Genomic DNA, 9311 nt, shown 5'->3' with positions numbered 1-9311 from the left:
TGTACATGGTGACAATGAAATACTTTCATTAAACATTTAATTATCATCATATACTGTACATCTACTACAGTATATTTGTTTCTTCTGCCTCATCAGATATGCAGCTGGAAGTGGATTGTTCTTTTATTTAACTATAAATAAAAATAGGCTATACTGTATTTAATTAATTTTTACTTTATGATGATAATTATATTTTATATATTAATCAGTTTATTAACATAATAGGCTGTCACCTGTTACAAGGGGATACATAATGTTTACTATAAATAAAACAAATATTCAATTACAAAGAATTAAACATGTCGACAATTTAAGATAACAACTAATATTTAAGATTTTACATTAAAAAGTCTTCTAACACCATTATAGAAATTAAAAATTTCATTAGTGGTAGCCTGATTAAACTTGTCATACATATAGCTCACTGGACTTTGGTTGACAATTTGACCTTCAGTGATCTCTGAGTCTTGATCTTTATCAAAATCACAGCTGTAAAATAAATGAATTTTTGACAATAGTTTTTCACAGTTTGGACAAGAAGAATGGCCATATTCTAAATAATTACCTTCTAACATTAATTCTCTTTGATTCAGTCTCATCTCGGTAAAAAAATTTTTGACTTGAAAAGTTAAGTTCGTAAAAATGTAATTGTTAATAAACGGATAGTTAAATAGGAAGTTATAGTAATATTTCTTACTTCTCTTGCGAACATCCTCAATGTCTTGAACTATAGAACGTTCTATAGCACTTTGCATTAATTGATTCATATATTGATTATTATTTCTGAGATAGTTAAAAACCAGTTCAATAGAAAATCCATAATTATTAAATATATGAGACAGTTGAGCTATCTAATTCCGATTTGTATTTATCTTCTGAGATCTGTTATATAACAATAGTATAAGCCTATTAGACAGATTATTTGAGTTAATTATCTTATGTAACCATTTCAAGCATACTTTAAATAAGATCGTATTTATTTTATCTCTCTTGAATTCCAATTGAAGAACGCTCCCTGGCATATTAAATTCCAATTGATATAACTTACGTATGAATATGTTGTGAAGTTTTTCAAAATTATTAAATTTGTTGAGAGATCAAATAGGAGCAGCATATAACAAGGCATTTAGCACTATAGAATTAAACAGTTTAAAATGAATCTTATTATTTCTTATTTTTGCTTTAGAAAACAAAATTATCAAATTATTCAAAAGATTTCTAGATTTAACCATAATATATTTACAGTGTTTTTCAAAAGACAAATTAAAGGTCCATATAAGACCTAAAAACTTCTTTTCGTCAACAATATTTAATTTTTCATCGTGAATATAGAAAGACATGACTTTTTTGGACATTCTATTTCCGATTCTGAAAATCATAACCTCAGATTTATTTGGATTAATTTTGACCTACAACTTGTTTAAATATTCAGTTATTTGTAAAATTTTACGTCGAAGAGCAACTGCAGAAGGAGCAACAATGACTATATCATCTGCATAGGATAATGAATGAATACAAATGTTTTCAATATATATTCCGTCATTTTCATTCGTAAAACAATCGTTCAAATTAAATAGGTAAAAGTTAAATAAATAAGGAGACAGAGGATCACCCTGTAACAATCCCCTGCAAACTGAAAATGGATTTCCACATACGTTATTTTGTTTAATTATAACATTATAATTGCCATAAAGTTGACCAATAATATTTACTAATTGTCGCGTCAGGCCGATTCCTGTCTCATTTGATGATTAATTAATTTTCGTAAGACTCACCTGACCGTCTTGTTCGTACACGAGGTTCCCTTCGTATCTCCAACTAAGAAAAGTTCACCAAGTTCGTCCTTTTAAATTTTATTCACACAAAAAACCAACAAATCGACTATATACAATAATTCGATAGGAAGAGCATCCCGCTATGTTCTCGCACCTTTTTGGAACTTAACACCACTGTCTTGGTGTTGCCAACTCTCTTCAATCATAATATTAAACATTAAATATTAACAATAAAAAAAACGATTAAAACCGCCCGCCATCTAGCGGGATGGATAGGTCACTAATCGTTTACTAGCTTCATGTTTAAGTAATTTATTTTGAAGCAGTTTTGTGCATATTGAATCATATGCTTTGGATAAATCCAGAAAAATAGCAAAAACTTTGTTTCTTTTTTTTAATAACTGCAGTTGAATTAATGTCATTAAAACAAATAAGGCTTTTTGCGTGCCCCCATTGGCTACATAAGCATATTGAGTAGGATTGTGTAGATTATTTGTTTTTGTCCACATGTTCAATCTTTTGGCTAAAATAGCTGTGAAAATCTTTCTGAAGTTTGATAATAACGCAATAGGTCGATAATTTGCAGGATTGTCTTTGTGACCATGTTTGTGTATCATAGATAAAATCGCCTCTTTCCAATTTAATGGAATTTCTCCACTAGAGTAAATATTATTAAAGATTCTGGTTAAATACTGTATTAATTTGAAAGGCAAAAGTTTAATTATAGAAATAGGAATGCCATCAGATCCAGGAGCCGATTTGCTTTTTAATTTGTTAATACATTCTCGAATTTCCTGAACATCAAAAGTTTCATTTTGATTTATGTGAAGAACTGTCAAATCTTCAATATGAATATTCGCCTGGTTATATAAATATTCATCCAAAAATTTCTGAAAATAATCAAACCAATCCTCGTCACTAATAATTTTTTGCTTAGTATACCCTTGTCTCTTATGTCGATAGTCTTTAACAATTTTCCAAAATGTGCTCGAATTTCTTACTTCCATTAATGTTTTATTTAAATTAAACAAATGACGTTTCTTTTTTGCTCTTATTAAGTTCATTTAAGTTTTCTTACTATTTATATACTTATATAGAACCTCAGATGAATTAGTTTTCCTAAACGTTTTTAGGCAACGTTGTTTAATAATTTTATGTCGATAACAACGGTCATCAAACCAAGAATTATTATACTTAACATTTCTGGTCATGTGACGATACTTGACCTGGCATTCAGATAGTTTAGATAATAACCTCCGATAGTTTGCAATTGGATCATTATTTTTTTCTTGCATTAGAAGATCATTTGTTATGGATTCGGAGGAATTACGCCATAGCTGTGTATTAAACTTTAGATTATAGTTCTTTTTATTTTTTAGTACTTGAGTCTCTCCACAACATTTTAACATAGATTTATTATTTTGTATTTCAAGCTGCAAAGGGAAATGATCAGATAAGTCTTCATCCAAAACTGTTAAGGCCATACACTGATCTACCAAACTTTCAGAACATATCATATAATCAATTATTGACTTATTATTATTGCATAAATAGGTAAATTCAGCCGGGACGTCACCATTTAATCTGCCGTTCAATATAATGAGTTGATTTTCTTGCGCAAAGTCCAGCAGTGTTTTGCCTTCACAATTGAACTTTTTATCTTTAGATTTTCTTGTATTACTGATATTCTCATACTTTCGGTAAAATTTAGTATCCATATTTTCACCAATACGGGAGTTAAAATTTCCACCAATGATTCAACTTTGAGTTAAAAAAGCCCATCTATTTATATGATATTGAATTGCGGTGAGGATAGACTTTTTATTACTAGAAGGAGCAAGATACGTAACTATAATACCTAGGTAATACTCATCAATCTGAGAATTGAGCTTTTCATTTAATTTAATAATTATGACTATGTAGTGCAACGTAGTATATTGGTAAATGATATGCCCAAAAGTCTTTTTCACCAGAAATAAAATTCCACCAGAAGGGCGGCCGTATTTACTCACTCTAAGAGCTTCACTGAATACTATATGATTATCAGCTTCAAAGTACTTTTTTTCCATTGAACTTAGTTTTATCAACTAAGTCTTAGTGAATCCGACTATCACATTTAAATTTATAAAGCCATTTGCTATCAAAGCATGCAACTTAGCTTTCAAACCTTGACAGTTCCAAAAGGTAAGTAAAGTTTTGTTGTAATTTTCATTAGCTACTAATTTTGTATTTTCGTTGTAGTTATTACTGTCAAGCATGTAATCAACGACTCCATAATTATCTTTTTTGAGTGTTAACCAATGGGTATCATTAATGTTATACTGTATATTACACGTAGCAATTGTGCCATTCTTAGTGTCTAATCTGCATGGTATAAAAATGATCTATTGGAATAATTTCGTTAGTATTCATATCCAAAGAATATTCGAGGTGGTTTTTTTTTATAAAGTAATCGTTTTTCACCGTTAATTTAGTATCAGCAGAAAATTCTGTTTTAATTTTATTAATAAGATTTTTTCTTCTAATTCTAGATCTATGGCATAAATCTGACTTCATGATAATTTTAGTAGTCTCATTTGCAAATTTGGATTTATTTCGCCAAAATTCTTTAAGAATAAGATTTCTATCTTTAACCGATACTAAGACTACTTTCACTACATGGCTATTGGAATTACTTTTTCCCAATGAAATTAAATCATCAATTTCTATGTTTTTTAAATTTAGCTCTAACTCAATAAATTCAATGAACTCCTTTATCTTATCATTCTATTTAAAAGGAAAATTGATCACTATTAGATTCTTATTGTTATTTCCATTAAGAATATTATCCAATTGGAACTCAAACGTACCTTTTAAATGCAAAATTTCCTTCGTTTTCACTTCAGCTGTAAGAATCTTCTGATCGATGGCTTTCATATCTTCTTTGATTTTGATATTACCTAACTGTATGCGGCTCATTTCCTGTTTAATAGCACTAATTTCTTGATTTAGTGAATCAAATTTGCTCTGTATTAGCTCGTAAATTGATTTTAACGAATATTCTGGTTCACTTTTGCCAATTTGAGCGCACTGATCTGATAAATCAAAATAATTGACAATCTTAGATTTTTTTATTGTCTCTCTATTTTCTCTTATTTCTTCATCTATAACGTCATTTTCGTTAATTATTTCTGTTAAATAACTAGTATTATCAGAGCAAGGTACAAGTACCTTTTTAGGACATCCATGCCCTTCTTTTGCATTGCTGTTTGGCATGATCTGGGAGGAGAGTGTTGCAATGGACCAGGGTTACTTTCTATACCGGCCATAATCAACAATATTAGCAACAAATGCAACGACAGAAAGAACATTAACAAACCAAAGACGTTAATTTACAATTAAAATTAACAAATCGCTTCACTGCAGTAGCTCCTATATGAAATATATATAACTTATATAATTACATCGTATGACGACAGCGGTGATATCGTTTTCTTCAACGAATTTAATTAAAAGAAAACTCAGGGACGACCAATGTTCCCACGTTGGTTTATATATTTCGTGTTCACCACATCCACTTCGTCTGCTGTCGTCTACTTTTCTTTTAATTCTCAGAAACGTCGTTTGAAGATGGTGAAATGTTTTAGTTAGTTCTTTAGCTGTATTTAAAACAACATTGTCGTTACCGAACTAAAAACAATCAACATTTTACATCCAGAAATCTAAAAATGGTACTTACAATCAACGCCAAGACTTTCACTTATCTCACATCATGCCTGAACTCTTATCTTTTCTCCGATAAAATGAAGAATTAAAGTCCCACAGGCATTCGTAAGACTGGATAAGTTTGATCAACCTGGATTCTATACACGTATCACCCGTTATGATAATGAACTATTTTCAATGTTGCCATCGTATGACGTGCCATCTGAAAGGCGTTTGCTGATTCGATGTGCGTTCGCAACCGTTGCGAGTAGAACAAAATTTTTGTTTCTACTTGCGGTTGCAGTCGCGCTGGTTTTCGAGGGGGATTACTAGTTAATGGAAACAGCCGTCGCGGTTGCATTCGCCTGCACGGCTGGAAATCGCATAGTGTGACTAGGGCTTAAGATCTCCTGACCCCGCCCTACTCTTCGCCGGGGTGGAGGGGAGAAGGCTCTGTAGACTCCTGGGTTAGGAGGCCATGGACCTTACTGGCGGTTGCTGCTATGGCCAGATTGGTACCGGTTTCTCTCCTCCTGGATGTGAAGACCTCTCCTTGTGGCAAAGGCCATCACCTCCTCAACGTCCCCTTTTAGGTCGGGATCCAATCCCTCCTGCAGGGGCAGGACGAGCACCTCCGAGTATATCGCATCGGGGGCATTTTTAATTTGTCTGATGACGTGCCACACCGCGGCAGGATCCACTAGCAATTATATTTCCTCCCCTCGTAGGGAAAGGTCGAGTGCTTCTATCATGACTTCCTCCAGCTGCCATAGTCCAGTTGCTATTGTATTGTCTGCCAAATATAAGAGAGAAAAAATAGTTAAATACTAGAAGCAAGTAAATGCCTTGTTATCTCCTCTATGGAAATGCAAGTTCCATTCGCGATGTCTCCCGAATATATGTGTAAAGTTGAGTTTTGAGGAGGGGAACCTTGTCTATTTTCAAATTGACCCTTCTAGGCTTGTGTGTCTTGCTCGGGCCCATCAGTAGGCCCTCGGTTTTTCAGAAGGAAAACAGTCACCACTATGGTCATAACGTGATTTTCGAGCATCCACTCTAATATCTTCATACTTAAAGTCATGCAATCTCTCATTTGTATAATGAATTTTAAGTCGCTTGTTACGCTTCTGGGAATAGATTCCCATTGCATTACTTTGCCTTCCGCAAACTTCAATTCTCCCTCGGAAGCGTTTCGACTTTCTACGGCTTCCCACATTTTGAACAATGATATGAAGGGGAGAGTTTTTATCGATTGTTTCTGTCTTAATGATTTGGATAATAAAGTCTTGCCGGTAGCAGTGGCGACAAGATATTCACGAGAGAGATTGGGTCACATCTATCCCTATGATGGACATCCGAACTGCATCGTGATTCAAATGATGGATGTAAGAACGGTTTTTCGTCAGATGTGGGATTACTTGATGGTATACTCCTTCCTGGGCACAGGTTTCGTGCAAGGAGGGGCAAGAACACGATTGAAAAGAGCAATACTGTTTGGGAACCTTTCGGTCCTTAAGGAGTCTCTTTTCTGGGCATCCGTTTTTCTTATAGATACATGACAAAGCTATAATTTTGGCTAATTTCTCTAAAGTTAGGTTTCGAAAATTTCTTAATTTTCCCTGACAGACCGGGCATTGTCTGACTTGGATTTTACAACGGAAACAGACTGTATGTTTTGCTGGACATTGGAAGGTAGGAGGTGTCATGTAGTCATAGCAGATCAGACACTCGAATAAGGCCATCAAAGCGGAATCTGGAAGGGATTCTCTGGGCAAAGCCTGTTCTGGGTTTGTTCTGGCTCGGTCTTCTTCCATATTCTCGTTTCTATACAAAAAGGAAAAGAAAATTTTGTTGAGTCTTGGTTCACTAAAAGATTAATACAAAATGCTACTGCTTTAGGAGGTTAAATTTTCTTGCGCCGTTTTATAAGCGTCTCATTTGTGAGAGAATTGTTTTCAATCCGACGGGAAGTGTCACACATTTTTCCCGTTTAACCACTGTGAGGATTACACTCTTGGGGAGCGACACCACTGTAAGGATGAACGCCCTTTTTAAAGGACGCGGTGTACCCGAACCTAAACTCGCACGGAGGTCGCCCTTAAGGTGAAAGGTTACGACTCTCGCTTTGCCCGTGATCTGTCAGGATGACACGAGCAAGCCTTTTCCGTATGGGGGTCGCGGTTTGCTGGACACAAAGACTCACACAAAGACCGTATTTACTAATTCAATGCATTTGTTTGATGAAAACATGCTTACAATGAGTTACACAATCCGGGGTGGTAGATCCCGCGCAGAGAGAGAGAGTTGTCTCCAAGATTATGGACTCGAAAGTTCGTCTCTGTTGATACTGTGTGATGGACCGAAGAAGGTTCGTCTCCGTTGACGCGGTCTTGGACGTTGGAGGAGTGGAGAACCATCATGGGAAAGTCCGTCCTAGCTCTCGGAGTTTGGTATCCTTTTGCTGCTTTGTGTTTCTTGGACTGATGCTCTCGAACATCACTTCGCAACCTCCCTGTGTCCTTGAGACCTCGGGCTTATATAATCTTCCCTCACTTGAAATCCTGAGGTTTTGGTTGGTCTGAATGTTGGTCCCCTGCGATTCTATTGGTCCCTGGTCTGTTGCCAGGGACGTGATTCGGGCTGAGGGGTTGCCAACCTGACCCCGTCCGGGCCGTTTCCCTCCGAAGTCGGGTCAAGCCCTTTCCCGGATGACGGTCCCGTAAATTGTCACCTAATGTCTATTTTTTTGTCCCAGAGAGGAGAAAGTTGCTGTCTGGAAGTTGTTGAGGTAAGTACTCTTCTCTCTTGTACCTGCCAGACAGTGTACTTTTCTAAGTTTTCTAGGTGCTAAGCCTAAATCTAGGCTTATCTAGCTGTTTGCTATAGTTAAGTATAGGAAAGTAGGGATTGTTTAGGCCTAGGGTCAGTGTTGGGCTTAGTTTTGCTAAGCCTAAGTTTTTAGCTAGTTTTATTTAAGTTAGCTAGCTATTTTAGGAGGCTGCCATATTGGTCTCCTCATCTGGAGTTGTGTTCCTGTGGTTGTCGGCGTCCATCGTGGATACTGTGTTTGTGTTCTTAGTGTTGTGTCAGACCTGTCTGTGGATTATGTTATCGTTGAGTCTACATAGTGTTTACTCGTCTCATCTGTGTTGTGTCTGGTGGACACCATTGTCTGCCTTTGGATTACTGGGAGAGACCCGCTAACAAGCAGTGCAGTCCCCCCCTCGCCCTCGCAATTGCCCGTGCTGAATGGTATCATTGCCAGCACTTGTTGCAATTGGGAAAACCAGGTAAGTGCTACCTGACTCGGCTTGGGTACTTGCCATCTGGTGATTTTAAAGTGTGAAGGATCGATGATTCTGCTAAGCACCGCCGTCGGTTACCTAAAGAAGGGCCTTGGGTGGTGCCTGCAGCTGCAAAAATAAGCCGTCAGAGGCTGTAGCCACTGACCCCGATCAAATGGTGTGCTCCGACATGTCTCCACAACAGATAGGTGGGAACCAGATACACACGTTTGATCAGGGAAAAAAAAAACTTGCATAAATAACGAAAAAATCGCGAAAAAGAAAGGATTTATAGTTAATACCGATAACAGTCTAAAACCGGGACAACATTGGATAGTGATATATCTTCAAGATTCGACGTGTTTTTACTTCGATTCGTATGGACTTCCTCCTAGANCCAACGAAAACGAAACGGCAGAGATATCGCGTTTGTCCAAGCAAATCGCTCGGACAGGTCGATCTTATTTTCAAGGGGGACATTTTCTGCAATTAAGTTTTTGCGATTCTGAATAGAACAGACAACAAAATTTTTAAAAACTTATTTATTTTTTATTAACTAAACAAGCAT

The 9311-nt window shown here is 35.9% G+C and overlaps 1 pseudogene; it reads right to left on the bottom strand.

Moving 5' to 3' along the window:
* LOC111612669 overlaps positions 1-6675 on the bottom strand; it is a 10139-nt pseudogene extending 3464 nt beyond the window's left edge.
* Between the last annotated feature and the right edge of the window lie 2636 nt (positions 6676-9311).

The sequence above is a fragment of the Centruroides sculpturatus genome, unplaced genomic scaffold (assembly GCF_000671375.1).
Source record: "Centruroides sculpturatus isolate CEXI.00-Female unplaced genomic scaffold, Cexi_2.0 scaffold1666, whole genome shotgun sequence".
Lineage (NCBI taxonomy): Eukaryota > Metazoa > Arthropoda > Arachnida > Scorpiones > Buthidae > Centruroides > Centruroides sculpturatus.
Note: the sequence above shows the minus strand (reverse complement) of the source record. Positions and strands in the feature narration are given on the sequence as shown.